We start from the raw sequence: 17,750 nt of genomic DNA, 5'->3' as shown, positions 1-17,750 counted from the left end.
GTCAATACACGAATAAAGAAAAACATAAAATAAATAAATATAAAATAGATAATCTGTCAGCACTTATAATAATTTAGAATATCAAGAGTCTTCACAGCTTTAGGGTTTGACGATGACTGAATCGAGACTTTTGCTGTAATTCAAGCAAGTAGAGTTTGAACAGGGGCTTTTTTCCTGAAAATTTACCTTTATGAATATGAAATTTAGCAAATATAATTAAGAAATTTATGAGATAAAATTCTTTCTTTTTAGAGTTACATACATTCACAGAGGAAAGTGGACTTATGTTCTTGTTCGGAAAAACATCAGAGCTCCACCTCTGGGCTGTGGGCGGGGCCCAAAGCTGAAGAGGCGGGGCCGTGGCTGCTGTTGTAACTCCGCCTTCTGCTGCTCCGTGGAACAGAGTCGAGGATGTTGGAAAGAGGAAAAAAGGGAAGTGGCGGCGCCCTGGTGGAAACGTTATAGTAGTATTTCGGATAATTATCTTCTGCTAATGAATAATGAACTGTTTCTCTCTTCTTGGAGGTGAGTGAAAAATCTTCAAATTTTTCACTTTTGAGCAACAGGGAAAGGAGAGTTTGTAATACGGTTAGTGCAGTGGTCAAAATGAAACGTAATAAAGCGTATATGCAGACGAATATAAGTATAAACGCTGCTTTTCAAACTATATTGACGCCTTGAAATTATTGAACACAACCGGCGGCCAGTTAATGTAGTTTGTAACGTTAGCTAACAAGCTCCTGAAGACGTGTCCTGACAAGCCCTTTGTTGCTCTGCTAGCCGGGACATTATTCATGACATTCATGCTAGTTACACTTTGAAAAGTTCATACAGTCAGACATGCGTCGACAAACACTCCTCTCGTTATCGGAATGGGTGTTTCAATGCGCATGTGCCGCTGCCAACGATTTTCGAATGAAAAAATACCCCCCCCCCCCCAAAAAAAAACAGTCTTCGCTGAAGTCATGACGTCACGTTACTTAAACCAGAAAACGTACAACTCATTCTTGTTTACATTCACTCTTAATCGCCATATGGGTGTGTTCTAATGTTAAAAATATTGTGGGGTTATTGTGTATACAGGGCACACAGAAATAGAGGTTTAGGCCACCACACACTTTATCAGCAGCTTATTTCCAGAAGGGCACGTGTCTGTCATTTCTCCCCAGCACATCTGTTCAAGGTGCCAGTTGGGAGTTTGGCTGTAATCGTGAAACGAACCTGGACCGGTCCCAGTCCAACGTGCGAACCAGTACACCACCACCTCCCTAAAGCAACACCCGGCAGTTCAGTCGTACTGAATGGTGCTTTTCTGCATTTCAACATCACAGTCGATACTTAATATCCACAAAGTCACCACGAGAGCAGCATAAGACATTTATAAATAACACAGTAATTTACAATTTTCCCACAAGTCCTTGAATACCTCTTCTGACTGTCACCGAAACACCACATGAAGGGGTCAGTCTTAAAGTGTCTAGGTCAGAGGTCTCACACTGATTCCAGAAAAGGCCAAGAGGGTGATCAACATCACTTTGAGCAGATGGAATCAGTTAATCAGTGAAATCACCTGCTGGAGTGGGGGGTTGCAAAGAAAACCTGCACCCTCTTGGCTCTTCTGGAATCATGCATTTCATGCATCTACAATTGTCTGTGAAACTTTTGTGATAAAAAATTTTCTGGAGGGCATGTCCCCGGATCCCCCGAGAGGACTTTGCGCCTTCGGTGCTCGTGTTGTACCGCTTCGCTGCACAATCCGTCAAACGCCAAAAAGGTTTGTCAAATTTTTTTTTTCTCACCAACACCCATGTATGTCCTCTTCATTAAAATAAGCTGTAATTTTGCAACATGTTAAAAAAATGAACCTACATTATAATGCTTAGATATCAGTAGAAACTAACTTTTCTCAGTTTTGTGAAATTTGAAAGCTGTAGCTTATATAGCTTTAAGGTTTTGTGAAGTTTGCAAATCTCTGCAGTGAAATAGCAATGGACATTGAAATGGGGGAAGTTGGGTTGTATTTTGCACATCATTTTACATTCTTTAGAATGTCTACTCATAAATTATATAATAATAAGTTAATTACTCTTTATTAACTGTTTTACTGTAGCAGGCCATGTAACAGCAGATCTCAGCTGACATCCCAAGCGGTTACCACCTGGCTGCCTTCAAAGCAGCTGAGTCTTCCTCAACGTTCAACAACAGTCGGGAAAAGTAGTGTTTTCAGATTCTGACCTCTTGGCCCATGTTCGCATAACTCCAGGCAGATGAACTCTACTTGATATGTTGGATTAATTTTTCAGTGCTCTGCCAGAAAATTGGAAGGTGAGCTGCCCCACTGTGGCTACTGGGCTCCTCTGAGCCAGGCAGCACAGTATCTCACCCAGAACAGTCTACTGTACTGCTTTTGATTTGTCTGCATCATCTCAGCCTGTGTGTGGCACAGCTGTTTACAACCCCTGGCAAAAATTATGGAATCACCAGCCTCGGAGGATGTTCATTCAGTTGTTTAATTTTGTAGAGAAAAAAAGCAGATCATAGACATGACACAAAACTAAGGTCATTTCAAATGGCAACTTTCTGGCTTTAAGAAACACTATAAGAAATCAGGAAAAAAAAATTGTGGCAGTCAGTAACAGTTACTTTTTTTAGACCAAGCAGAGGGAAAAAAATATGGAATCACTCAATTCTGAGGAAAAAATTATGGAATCATGAAAAACGAAAGAACGCTCCAACACATCACTAGTATTTTGTTGCACCACCTCTGGCTTTTATAACAACTTGCAGTCTCTGAGGCATGGACTTAATGAGTGACAAACAGTACTCTTCATCAATCTGGCTCCAACTTTCTCTGATTGCTGTTGCCAGATCAGCTTTGCAGGTTGGAGCCTTGTCATGGACCATTTCTTCAACTTCCACCAAAGATTTTCAATTGGATTAAGATCCGGACTATTTGCAGGCCATGACATTGACCCTATGTGTCTTTTTGCAAGGAATGTTTTCACAGTTTTTGCTCTATGGCAAGATGCATTATCATCTTGAAAAATGATTTCATCATCCCCAAACATCCTTTCAATTGATGGGATAAGAAAAGTGTCCAAAATATCAACGTAAACTTCTGCATTTATTGATGATGTAATGACAGCCATCTCCCCAGTGCCTTTACCTGACATGCAGCCCCATATCATCAATGACTGTGGAAATTTACATGTTCTCTTCAGGCAGTCATCTTTATAAATCTCATTGGAACGGCACCGAACAAAATTTCCAGCATCATCACCTTGCCCAATGCAGATTCGAGATTCATCACTGAATATGACTTTCATCCAGTCATCCACAGTCCATGATTGCTTTTCCTTAGCCCATTGTAACCTTGTTTTTTTTCTGTTTAGGTTTTAATGATGGCTTTCGTTTAGCTTTTCTGTATGTAAATCCCATTTCCTTTAGGTGGTTTCTTACAGTTCGGTCACAGACGTTGACTCCAGTTTCCTCCCATTCGTTTCTCATTTGTTTTGTTGTGCATTTTTGATTTTTGAGACATATTGCTTTAAGTTTTCTGTCTTGACGCTTTGATGTCTTCCTTGGTTTACCAGTATGTTTGCCTTTAACAACCTTCCCATGTTGTTTGTATTTGGTCCAGAGTTTAGACACAGCTGACTGTGAACAACCAACATCTTTTGCAACATTGCGTGATGATTTACCCTCTTTAAGCGTTTGATAATCCTCTCCTTTGTTTCAATTGACATCTCTCGTGTTGGAGCCATGATTCATGTCAGTCCACTTGGTGCAGCAGCTCTCCGAGGTGTGATCACTCCTTTTTAGATGCAGACTAACGAGCAGATCTGATTTGATGCAGGTGTTAGTTTTGGGGATGAAAATTTACAGGGTGATTCCATAATTTATTCCTCAGAATTGAGTGAGTCCATATTTTTTTTCCCCTCTGCTTGGTCTAAAAAAGTAACCGTTACTGACTGCCACAATTTTTTTTCTTGATTTCTTATAGTGTTTCTTAAAGCCAGAAAGTTGCCATTTGAAATGACTTTAGTTTTGTGTCATGTCTGTGATCTGCTTTTTCTACAAAATTAAACAACTGAATGAACATCCTCCGAGGCCGGTGATTCCATAATTTTTGCCAGGGGTGGTACACTTCACTTCATGCTCACGTTGCCTTTCCAGTTGTTTCCTTCAAATGCCTGTAGTTTTTTTTTTTTTCCCCCTCCTCATTTAATTGATAAAGGTTTTCTTTAGTCATAATATACTTTTGTTCTTTGGTCTTTAGAATTCATATAAAGGATCAACGTTCTTGCATCACCAATATGATCAAAATGAATCTTTTCTGGAAATGATTTAGGATTTTGATCCATGTTAGTAAATACAGTAAAATCCGCATATAATGGAATGCAGGTGGACCAGCAAATTTTGTCCGTTATCTGTAATAAGAGCCACAACTTGAGCCAATTTAAGTTAAATTTAAATATGATGCAAATTTCAGATTTCATTGTTTGCAAATTTCAGATTTCATTATTTTGTTATATTTCATGTTGATGTTGTAAATGGGCCATAAATAATGTTTAAAATGTTTAAAAACACATTAATATTGCATGGATATAGTGTTTGCTTCTGTGTTCAAATACGTGCAAACAGTAGCTTTAATCTGAGCAGCAGTGAGCTGTGTCCGACACTGTAGCACTGCGGCACAGAGAGTGAATGTAAACTTTATTTTTTCATTAAATGTTTTTGAATTGGATTACAGCTCTTGTCATTCATGTTGGATGGATTTACTCTGCACCTGTAATTTGCAAATAACATATCATGAAACACTCACTGTAATTGTCTCATTGTAGGCAGTATCGCTTTGGAATTTACTGTACTGGGGCAAGGCACATTTGGCTGTTGCAGCAGTTCTTGATGTATCTGTAAAGCTATCTGTTGCCACATATTGTTTTATAAAAGACAGGGTACTGAGGCTGCACACTCAGCTGTTGTAACTGGAGGTCTGAACTGTACCCATTATGTACTATAAACATCTCTAGAGTGTCAGGTGGAAGCATCAAAAGGACAGAATAGTTTAATTGGTCTTCAGAACACCATAGTTCAGTGAGACTCACCATACTCATTACACAGTATCGTCCACAACAGGCATTTTTTACGTGGAGGCGTACTGTGTGATTTCACAACCGTTTCCTTGACTTGTGAGAATAAGCCAAAAATACACTGCAAGTCAGTTTGGCTGCAGCTAAAATATTTGTGTTTGATCTACGGTTTGTTTGTTTTTTTTTGCTCTTTTTGCATTTTAGACAAAGCACAGATGGTACCAAGCTATAGCTCAAAAATGATATTTTAAAATGTAGACTGGTGTATATGGGTGTTTTGACCGTTAGCATGTGCTTTATAAACTTTTGAAATCTGTAGATAACTATTTGCTGAAAAACATAACAGTGACAAAATAATGTACTGTAGTGGTGGGTGGTATAATGGGTCAAAATTTACATTCTGTGCAAAAATACAACTTTTTTTTCATACTAATTTACACAGTGAAACAGTCCGCCTAAGCGCTTGTTAAAGGCCAGCAATCGGGATCAGAGGTCTTTATTTAGGATCAAAGATCAGACCTCCGGATGAGCTGGTTGTTTGATATGTTAGCCACAGATCCAGTGTGCTAGATTGTTGCTGAAGTGGTTACGTCATTCTAAACCTTATAGTGTGAACTAAGGATTGGAATTTAGTTTGGGGTTTGAATTAAAGTTAACATGGGATCTTAGTCGGGGTAGAGACCCTACCAAAAATCGTTTTAGTTTCTCATTGTGCTTGGTGGGTGTATGGGAGTGTGCAGTGGTTAATGATCAGAAATTAATTATATGTATTTAACAAACATTCCCTTGTACTCTTACTTGCTACAGTATCTGTCCACTGTTTTAATTTGCTTATATTAAATCAGTTGTTTTTTGTTTTTTTGTAATCCCAACAAATGGATAATAAAACAACTCCCATCTCATTGTAATGCACTGCAAAATGGAAACTCCTACGGAGTATATTTGTCAGATTGCCAGATGAAATTAACATATTACAAAAGTAACACAATTACAATAATGTACTACTTAAGGCTGTAACACAGTAATCTAATGCCTTACTAATAAATTTTCAGTAATATTATAGTCGTTACATATTTCCGTAATGTGCGTTACAACATACTTTTAACCTGCGAACAGCCTTGTGTGGGGCTGTGGAGTGCAGCTTTCCCGCATTGATTTCCTCAAAAGCCACACTCCTCCAAGTGCATGATTTCTGACAAAGCATAAATTATTTCCATCATGCCAGCTTTGTTCTGTGAACATCTTTAATTGAGAGAGAATAAAGTAATGGAAAAGAAAAATCAATCAATCAATCAATTTTTTTATATAGCGCCAAATCACAACAAACAGTTGCCCCAAGGCGCTTTATATTGTAAGGCAAGGCCATACAATAATTATGTAAAACCCCAACGGTCAAAACGACCCCCTGTGAGCAAGCACTTGGCTACAGTGGGAAGGAAAAACTCCCTTTTAACAGGAAGAAACCTCCAGCAGAACCAGGCTCAGGGAGGGGCAGTCGTCTGCTGGGACTGGTTGGGGCTGAGGGAGAGAACCAGGAAAAAGACATGCTGTGGAGGGGAGCAGAGATCGATCACTAATGATTAAATGCAGAGTGGTGCATACAGAGCAAAAAGAGAAAGAAACAGTGCATCATGGGAACCCCCCAGCAGTCTACGTCTATAGCAGCATAACTAAGGGATGGTTTAGGGTCACCTGATCCAGCCCTAACTATAAGCTTTAGCAAAAAGGAAAGTTTTAAGCCTAATCTTAAAAGTAGAGAGGGTGTCTGTCTCCCTGATCTGAATTGGGAGCTGGTTCCACAGGAGAGGAGCCTGAAAGCTGAAGGCTCTGCCTCCCATTCTACTCTTACAAACCCTAGGAACTACAAGTAAGCCTGCAGTCTGAGAGCGAAGCGCTCTATTGGGGTGATATGGTACTACGAGGTCCCTAAGATAAGATGGGACCTGATTATTCAAAACCTTATAAGTAAGAAGAAGAATTTTAAATTCTATTCTAGAATTAACAGGAAGCCAATGAAGAGAGGCCAATATGGGTGAGATATGCTCTCTCCTTCTAGTCCCCGTCAGTACTCTAGCTGCAGCATTTTGAATTAACTGAAGGCTTTTTAGGGAACTTTTAGGACAACCTGATAATAATGAATTACAATAGTCCAGCCTAGAGGAAATAAATGCATGAATTAGTTTTTCAGCATCACTCTGAGACAAGACCTTTCTGATTTTAGAGATATTGCGTAAATGCAAAAAAGCAGTCCTACATATTTGTTTAATATGCGCTTTGAATGACATATCCTGATCAAAAATGACTCCAAGATTTCTCACAGTATTACTAGAGGTCAGGGTAATGCCATCCAGAGTAAGGATCTGGTTAGACACCATGTTTCTAAGATTTGTGGGGCCAAGTACAATAACTTCAGATTGATCTGAGTTTAAAAGCAGGAAATTAGAGGTCATCCATGTCTTTATGTCTGTAAGACAATCCTGCAGTTTAGCTAATTGGTGTGTGTCCTCTGGCTTCATGGATAGATAAAGCTGGGTATCATCTGCGTAACAATGAAAATTTAAGCAATACCGTCTAATAATACTGCCTAAGGGAAGCATGTATAAAGTGAATAAAATTGGTCCTAGCACAGAACCTTGTGGAACTCCATAATTAACTTTAGTCTGTGAAGAAGATTCCCCATTTACATGAACAAATTGTAATCTATTAGATAAATATGATTCAAACCACCGCAGCGCAGTGCCTTTAATACCTATGGCATGCTCTAATCTCTGTAATAAAATTTTATGGTCAACAGTATCAAAAGCAGCACTGAGGTCTAACAGAACAAGCACAGAGATGAGTCCACTGTCCGAGGCCATAAGAAGATCATTTGTAACCTTCACTAGTGCTGTTTCTGTACTATGATGAATTCTAAAACCTGACTGAAACTCTTCAAATAGACCATTCCTCTGCAGATGATCAGTTAGCTGTTTTACAACTACCCTTTCAAGAATTTTTGAGAGAAAAGGAAGGTTGGAGATTGGCCTATAATTAGCTAAGATAGCTGGGTCAAGTGATGGCTTTTTAAGTAATGGTTTAATTACTGCCACCTTAAAAGCCTGTGGTACATAGCCAACTAACAAAGATAGATTGATCATATTTAAGATCGAAGCATTAAATAATGGTAGGGCTTCCTTGAGCAGCCTGGTAGGAATGGGGTCTAATAAACAAGTTGATGGTTTGGATGAAGTAACTAATGAAAATAACTCGGAGAGAAAGAGTCTAACCAAATACCGGCATCACTGAAAGCAGCCAAAGATAACGATACGTCTTTGGGATGGTTATGAGTAATTTGTTCTCTAATAGTTAAAATTTTGTTAGCAAAGAAAGTCATGAAGTCATTACTAGTTAAAGTTAATGAAATATTCAGCTCAATAGAGCTCTGACTCTTTGTCAGCCTGGCTACAGTGCTGAAAAGAAACCTGGGGTTGTTCTTATTTTCTTCAATTAGTGATGAGTAGAAAGATGTCCTAGCTTTATGGAGGGCTTTTTTACAGAGCAACAGACTCTTTTTCCAGGCTAAGTGAAGATCTTCTAAATTAGTGAGACGCCATTTCCTCTCCAACTTACGGGTTATCTGCTTTAAGCTACGAGTTTGTGAGTTATACCACGGAGTCAGACACTTCTGATTTAAAGCTCTATTTTTCAGAGGAGCTACAGCATCCAAAGTTGTCTTCAATGAGGATGTAAAACTATTGATGAGATACTCTATCTCCCTTACAGAGTTTAGGTAGCTACTCTGCACTGTGTTGGTATATGGCATTAGAGAACATAAAGAAGGAATCAATATCCTTAAACCTAGTTACAGCGCTTTCTGAAAGACTTCTAGTGTAATGAAACTTATTCCCCACTGCTGGGTAGTCCATCAGAGTAAATGTAAATGTTATTAAGAAATGATCAGACAGAAGGGAGTTTTCAGGGAATACTGTTAAGTCTTCTATTTCCATACCATAAGTCAGAACGAGATCTAAGATATGATTAAAGTGGTGGGTGGACTCATTTACTTTTTGAGCAAAGCCAATTGAGTCTAATAATAGATTAAATGCAGTGTTGAGGCTGTCATTCTCAGCATCTGTGTGGAGGTTAAAATCGCCCACTATAATTATCTTATCTGAGCTAAGCACTAAGTCAGACAAAAGGTCTGAAAATTCACAGAGAAACTCACAGTAACGACCAGGTGGACGATAGATAATAACAAATAAAACTGGTTTTTGGGACTTCCAATTTGGATGGACAAGACTAAGAGACAAGCTTTCAAATGAATTAAAGCTCTGTCTGGGTTTTTGATTAATTAATAAGCTGGAATGGAAGATTGCTGCTAATCCTCCGCCCCGGCCCGTGCTACGAGCATTCTGACAGTTAGTGTGACTCGGGGGTGTTGACTCATTTAAACTAACATATTCATCCTGCTGTAACCAGGTTTCTGTTAGGCAGAATAAATCAATATGTTGATCAATTATTATATCATTTACCAACAGGGACTTAGAAGAGAGAGACCTAATGTTTAATAGACCACATTTAACTGTTTTAGTATGTGGTGCAGTTGAAGGTGCTATATTATTTTTTCTTTTTGAATTTTTAGGCTTAAATAGATTTTTGCTGGTTATTGGTGGTCTGGGAGCAGGCACCGTCTCTACGGGGATGGGGTAATGAGGGGATGGCAGGGGGAGAGAAGCTGCAGAGAGGTGTGTAAGACTACAACTCTGCTTCCTGGTCCCAACCCTGGATAGTCACAGTTTGGAGGATTTAAGAAAATTGGCCAGATTTCTAGAAATGAGAGCTGCTCCATCCAAAGTGGGATGGATGCTGTCTCTCCTAACAAGACCAGGTTTTCCCCAGAAGCTTTGCCAATTATCTATGAAGCCCACCTCATTTTTTGGACACCACTCAGACAGCCAGCAATTCAAGGAGAACATGCGGCTAAACATGTCACTCCCGGTCCGATTGGGGAGGGGCCCAGAGAAAACAACAGAGTCCGACATTGTTTTTGCAAAGTTACACACCGATTTAATGTTAATTTTAGTGACCTCCGATTGGCGTAACCGGGTGTCATTACTGCCGACGTGAATTACAATCTTACCAAATTTACGCTTAGCCTTAGCCAGCAGTTTCAAATTTCCTTCAATGTCGCCTGCTCTGGCCCCCGGAAGACAATTGACTATGGTTGCTGGTGTCGCTAACTTCACATTTCTCAAAACAGAGTCACCAATAACCAGAGTTTGATCCTCGGTGGGTGTGTCGTCGAGTGGGGAAAAACGGTTAGAGATGTGAACGGGTTGGCGGTGTACACGGGGCTTCTGTTTAGGGCTACGCTTCCTCCTCACAGTCACCCAGTCAGCCTGCTTTCCCGACTGCTCGGGATCTGCCAGGGGGGGGAACTAACGGCGGCTAAGCTACCTTGGTCCGCACCGACTACAGGGGCCTGGCTAGCTGTAGAATTTTCCACGGTGCGGAGCCGAGTCTCCAATTCGCCCAGCCTGGCCTCCAAAGCTACGAATAAGCTACACTTATTACAAGTACCGTTACTGCTAAAGGAGGCCGAGGAATAACTAAACATTTCACACCCAGAGCAGAAAAGTGCGGGAGAGACAGGAGAAGCCGCCATGCTAAATCGGCTAAGAGCTAGTAGCTACGCTAAGCTAGCGGATTCCTAAAAACACGCAAAGTGAATAATGTGTAAATAATTTAGAGGTGATTCAGCAGAAGGAGTTCTTTAGTTAAGGCACATAAAGATTACACTGGGAAACAAATCGTAATCTAGATAACTAGATCAATCTAACTGTGCAGATTAAACAGCTAACAGATACAGAAAAACACCGCTGTGCTCCGGAACAGGAAGTGATACAATACCGCAGTGAGAGCCAACCACCAGTAGAGGCAAGCAAGAGCAATGAGCCGCTACGTGCGTGCGCCTGCATGCGTAGAACAGGTGATCAAAGCAGCGTGCGAGTGTGTGGTCGAAATGTTTCAAAAAGATTGTGTATCTTGAGATTAGGCTTTAGGTTACCTTATTGTGAGCTGTATTGTGTTTAATATGAATTGGCCTAGACTTTAAATATTCACACCATCTCTATCATAATTTTACTAGACTTTGATCTTTTGGGATTTTAGCTGTGATCGTTACTTGTATTGCACCTTGAGCTTTCGCTGTGCCAATTATATTCATTATATTGTTGTTAGTAGCCTAAAGCCTCGGTCCCACCGAGTGAAGGAGTGAAGAAGGAGCCACGCACCCTGGTTTTTTTTTTGTTTTTGTTTCGTGAGCTATCGTGGCATTATAGTGGCTCACACAATTCCACTTGCTCTGTGCGCTGGACTCTATATAAAATAATTTTGTAGCGGATTAATCATTTTCTGTCAAACCTTGGATGCTGAAAATACCTCTAATCACTTCTGGAATTAATGGATCACATGAGCTCTACTGTGTGTGCGCACTGAGGCAGTGACTCATCATCACGCTTCAAATGAGCATTTAGGCAGAACGTCAGCTCACAAAAGAGTGATATTTCAGTCAATATTGGACGAACACAAAGTTAAAATTTGGATGACTGCGTGAAAGTGGATGTGTGTTTAAAGCCATGGAAGATCATAACTCCAGTGGAGCAGCTAAGAGCAGGAGCTGTGCGGCAACACAGATGGAGAGCGCGCAAAAGAGCGATTTTGAAGACATAACACAGTTAAAAGTTGTATCATGGTGACTTGTAAGCTGCGGAAGAAATAAAGAAATATATATATATTGAAAATGATCCACAGGTGTATATAATAAAATGGCCACCTCATTCTGTATGCAGAACGGCACCGCACGCAAAAGAGCGCTTTTGCAGAAATAAACGAACACAAAGTCAGAAGTGGATTCACGTTGTAAAAATGATTGTGTTTAAAGCCAGGGAAAAAATAAAGCCAGCAAGCCATGGATGGAACGGAAGCCACTTAGAAAGAGCAGAGAGGCGGCTGTCCATGAAAGGACAACAGCAGCGCATGCTCTAAAGAGCGCTTTTGCAGAAATAAACGGACGAACACAAAGTTAAAGTGGATTCACGTTGTAAAAATGATTGTGCTTAAAGCCAGGGAAAAAATAAAGCCAGCAAGCCACGGATGTAAAGGAAGCCACTTAGAAAGCAGAGAGGTGGCTGTCCATGAAAGGACAACAGCAGCGCGCACGCAAAGAGCGCTTTTGCAGAAGTAAACGGACGAACACAAAGTTAAATTGGACTCGCGTTGTAAAAATGATTGTGCTTAAAGCCAGGGAAAAAATAAAGCCAGCAAGCCACGGATGTAAAGGAAGCCACTTAGAAAGAGCAGAGAGGCGGCTGTCCATGAAAGGACAACAGCAGCGCGAGCGCAAAAGAGCGATTTTGCAGAAATAAACGGACAAACATAAAGTTTTGTGTGTTTAAAGCCGCAAAAAAAAAAAAAAAAAAAAAAGCCAGAGAGCCGTGGAGCCAGCGAGGAGCACAGAGGCAGCTCTCCAGGAACCCGTGGTTCGGGTCTAGCTGGTCTGGTGCATTACAGGTGGACAGCAGCCTAGCGCACAGCGCACAACTGTGGAACTGTGATGGAGTGTCTATTTTTGGACTGCATTTAAAAAAAAAGAAAAAGAAGGGACATCTTTAAATGCTGCTGTGAATCTGTGAATTGAAAACCCACACTTTAAAGGGACCAGGTGTGGGAGGGCTGGAGGTTTGGACCAAACTCATGCCTAAACGTGCGCCAACATAGCGTTATCATGGCACTATGTGGCTTAGTGTGGCTGATGCGAGCCATTCGAGGCTGTAATGACAGGTGGTCGTGGCTCACTAGAGGCTGCTGCGTGGCACATGCGGGGTACAGAGAGGCACATAGTGGCACCTTCATAGTGGATACGTGATAGATGAAAACGTGGGTCATTCTTCAAATAATCACCCCACACCCATGCGTGGCTTCTTCTTCAGCCTTCATTATTTGGTGGGACCGAGGCTTTAAGGGCCTGCAGTCATGATGCTACACCACATCGCCATCCGCTGGATGTATAATTAGCTAGATGGAACTACATTTTAGCATTTTTGAATGCCAAGTCCTACCTCTACAGTAAGTTTGGTGAAAGTAACTCAAAAGTAATGCAGGAGTCATGAAATGCATTACAGTTGAGGGAAAGAAAAGGTGTATGTAACTAATTGCTTTAAAATAATAACTAGTAATGTATAATGTATTACATTTTGGAAGTAACTTGCTCAACACTGCTGATTTAGTCAAATATCTACACTAAATATGACACAATGACTTGACAAGTAAAATTTCAGTGAGACTTCTCTTTAGATACTACATCTTAAAGTTCTTTACATGAAAACTTCTTGTTTCGAGTCATATGTGATGAAACAAGCTTGATTCACTGTTAGATTTGTAAGCTGCTGTGTTGTTTGTGTGGATTCACATAGCTGAAATAACTTTTCTCATCTAATTTCCCATTTCAAGAAATCCTTAATTTTTTACGAGTTACATGGACAAATATTTTAACAAGTTAAACACTGCTAAAGGAACAAGTGAATTTTCCTCAAAGATTCTTTGAAATTAGGCCTTAAAATTAGCTGTAAAACCTCATTTTGAGCTATATTTTACCAGTATCAGGAAATCTTACAACTTTTACAAATAAGTCAGCACATTAAAATTGTTATGGTGAGTCTAAGAGCTTGTTTTGTCTCTGTTAGTCTTTCACCAATAATTTATAAGTTGTATTATTTAAAAACAAATCCTTATGTCTTCCTGAAATCTAACCTGTTTTGTCTTATAATACATGTAGATTATACTTTTGACTTAAAATTAGATAAAGTTCATAAGGTTTTGTTTTTGCAGTGTGATCAATGTGTTGGTTAAAACAATTTTGTTTGTTTGTCTCAGTCCCTTGTTTTTGTCTTACGTAGCTTTCTGTCTCATGTCATCCCTTTTGAGTACAGAAACAAAATAATCTGCAGCCTGTCCTCATCAGTTTTATGATGAACGGGTCCTAATAAGTGCTTCCACATTGATGGTCTGTGGTCAGATGCAGTCTCTCCACTGCTTCAGCCCGCCATCCATTATCCAAATTCCAGGCTATTTCATTGTTATTTGGGGGGTAGGAGTGTTGTCTCTTCTATCCTCCCATAGGGTTGATTGGTCAGTTCTGCTTCTCTGTCCTGAGGGAACTCAGTTAAGCTTTGCAGTGCAAGGCTGAAAAATGTATTCTGCATGCATCAAAAAATTGTAAAAATGTTGATTTGAAGCAACACAGACAGTAACTCTAGCGTAGTCTAACCGTGTCTTAGCACTGTGGTGGAAATTGTGCTGTGGACCAGGCTGGTATCAAATTTCCCTGCTGCGGCTGCCATTCCTGCCACTGAAACCCAGATTCTTGTATTGATTTTTTTTTTCCCCCAACCCACAGCTCCAAAGCAACTTCAAGGCTGCAGACATCAGGGTGCTATAATGGATGTGGCGGCCGAAGGTTGTGAATCTATGGCTAATTCTACGATGCTTTGATTTCTCTTGAAATAATCAGTGCAGCAATATGAGACGCAGGACTCCGAGAATAGCCTAGCTGGTGGTTCAGCTGTTGACTTCAATTGGTATACGCTTCTAAGCAATCACTTATTTTGACAATATTGTAAAGCGATGAAACCTTATTAAAGAGCAGGGTTTTTTGTGAAGTGTGTATGTGCATAATATGGTGTGCTAAGGCATTATGGGTTGTTGTTGTTTGTAGTCACTCGCAGCCTCGTCTGTGAGAGTCATTCAGCTTGTATTTGGGTGATACCATGCCTTAAATACTTGCATCAACAGTATGTTGAGCATGAGCTAATGAGCTCAGTGTAATAGAGTAGCAGTCGCCCACAGGATCACATAAATGTGTCTAATAATGAGAGCAGGACTGTTTACCGTTCAAAGTAGTGAACATCTGGGGCCTCATGTACAAAGACTTGTGTGGATTTCTGACTGAAACATGGTATACGTCCCTAAAATCCATAAACTATCTTGCGCACGAAAAATTCAGATGTATCAAAGTGTGCATACACATGGATCCAAGCACGTTCCTTTTGCACATCCCAATCAAAGTGGAATTGAGCGCACATGCAGATGTACCAAACTCCTCCCTGTCGAAGCTCCTATTTACAATCCCAATTCCAATGAAGTTGGGGCATTGTGTAAAATGTAAATAAAAACAGAATAGAATGATTTGCAAATCCCATTCAACCTATACTCATTTGAATACACCACAAAGACAAGATATTTAATGTTCAAACTGAAACTTTATTGTTTTTGTACAAATATTTGTTAATTTTGAAATGGATGCCTACAACACATTTCAAAAAAGCTGGAACAGTGGCATGTTTACCACTGTGTTACATTACCTTTCCTTCTAACAACACTCAGTAAGCATTTGGGAACTGAGGACACGAATTGTTGCTTTTAGTTGTCTTTCCCATTCTTGCTTGATGTACCACTTCAGTTGTTCAACAGTCCGGGGTCTCCGTTGTCGTATTTTGCGCTTCATAATGCGCCACACATTTTCAATGGGGGTAACAGGTCTGGACTGCAGGCAAGCCAGTGTAGCACCTGCACTCTTTTACTATGAACCACACTGTTGTAACACATGCAGAATGTGGCTTGGCATTGTCTTGCTGAAATAAGCAGGGACATCCCTGAAAAACACGTTGCTTGGATGGCAGCATGTGTTGCTCCAAAACCTGGATGTACCTTTCAGCATTGATGGTGTCATCACAGATGTGTAAGTTGCACGGCGTCCATGATTTCCAAAAACAATTTGAAATGTGGACTCATCAGATCACAGCACACTTTTCTACTTTGCATCTGTCCATTTCAAATGAGCTCGGGCCCAGAGAAGGCGGCGGCAGCGTTTCTGGATGTTGTTCATGTATGGCTTTCGCGTTGCATGGTAGAGTTTTAACTTGCACTTGTAGATGTAGCGACGAACTGTTAACTGACAATGGTTTTCTGAAGTGTTCCTGAACCCACGTGGTAAGATCCCTTACAAAATGATGTTGGTTTTTAATGCACTGCCACCTGAGTGATCGAACGTCACGGGCATTCAATGTTGGTTTTCAGCCTTGCCGCTTACGTGTAGAAGGTTCTCCAGATTCTCTGAATCTTCTAATTATACAACACCTGGCAAAAATTATGGAATCACGGGCCTCAGAGGATGTTCATTCAGTTGTTTAATTTTGTAGAAATAAAGCAGATCACAGACATGACACAAAACTAAAGTCATTTCAAATGGCAACTTTCTGGCTTTAAGAAACACTATAAGAAATCAAGAAACAAAGATTGTGGCAGTCAGTAACGGTTACTTTTTTAGACCAAGCAGAGGAAAAAATTATGGAATCACCCTGTAAATTTTCATCCCCCAAATTAACACCTGCATCACATCAGATCTGCTCATTGACATTGACCCTATGCCATGACATTGACCCTATGTGTCTTTTTGCAAGGAATGTTTTTGCAGTTTTTGCTCTATGGCAAGATGCATTATCATCTTGAAAAATGATTTCATCATCCCCAAACATCCTCTCAATTGTCCAAAATATCAACATAAACTTGTGCATTTATTGATGATGTAATGACAGCCATCTCCCCAGTGCCTTTACCTGACATGCAGCCCCATATCATCAATGACTGTGGAAATTTACATGTTCTCTTCAGGCAGTCATCTTTATAAATCTCATTGGAACGGCACCAAACAAAAGTTCCAGCATCATCACCTTGCCCAATGCAGATTCGAGATTCATCACTGAATATGACTTTCATCCAGTCATCCACAGTCCACAATTGCTTTTCCTTAGCCCATTGTAACCTTGTTTTTTTCTGTTTAGGTGTTAATGATGCCTTTCGTTTAGCTTTTCTGTATGTAAATCCCATTTCCTTTAGGCGGTTTCTTACAGTTCGGTCACAGACGTTGACTCCAGTTTCCTCCCATTCGTTCCTCATTTGTTTTGTTGTACATTTTTCGATTTTTGAGACATATTGCTTTAAGTTTTCTGTCTTGACGCTTTGATGTCTTCCTTGGTCTACCAGTATGTTTGCCTTTAACAACCTTCCCATGTTGTTTGTATTTGGTCCAGAGTTTAGACACAGCTGACTGTGAACAACCAACATCTTTTGCAACATTGTGTGATGATTTACTCTCTTTTAAGAGTTTGATAATCCTCTCCTTTGTTTCAATTGACATCTCTCGTGTTGGAGCCATGATTCATGTCAGTCCACTTGGTGCAACAGCTCTCCAAGGTGTGTTCACTCCTTTTTAGATGCAGACTAACGAGCAGATCTGATATGATGCAGGTGTTAGTTTTGGGGATGAAAATTTACAGGGTGATTCCATAATTTTTTCCTCAGAATTGAGTGATTCCATATTTTTTTCCTCTGCTTGGTCTAAAAAGTAACCGTTACTGACTGCCACAATCTTTTTTTCTTGATTTCTTATAGTGTTTCTTAAAGCCAGAAAGTTGCCATTTGAAATGACTTTAGTTTTGTGTCATGTCTGTGATCTGCTTTTTTTCTACAAAATTAAACAACTGAATGAACATCCTCCGAGGCCGGTGATTCCATAATTTTTGCCAGGGGTTGTATTATGGACTGTAGATGATGAAATCC

The 17,750-nt window shown here is 40.1% G+C and overlaps 1 protein-coding gene across 1 annotated transcript in view; it reads left to right on the top strand.

The window, feature by feature from the left end:
* The first annotated feature begins 392 nt into the window (after positions 1-392).
* LOC117525529 (inactive rhomboid protein 2-like) overlaps positions 393-17,750 on the top strand; it is a 55,993-nt gene continuing 38,635 nt past the window's right edge. Inside the window, exon 1 of the mRNA XM_034187390.1 lies at positions 393-525. The gene's annotated coding sequence lies outside the window, so the exon portion shown is untranslated. The remainder of the gene's footprint in view (positions 526-17,750) is intronic.

Source organism: Thalassophryne amazonica, chromosome 15 (assembly GCF_902500255.1).
Source record: "Thalassophryne amazonica chromosome 15, fThaAma1.1, whole genome shotgun sequence".
Taxonomy (NCBI): Eukaryota; Metazoa; Chordata; class Actinopteri; order Batrachoidiformes; family Batrachoididae; genus Thalassophryne; species Thalassophryne amazonica.
This window is presented reverse-complemented; position numbering and strand designations above follow the sequence as displayed.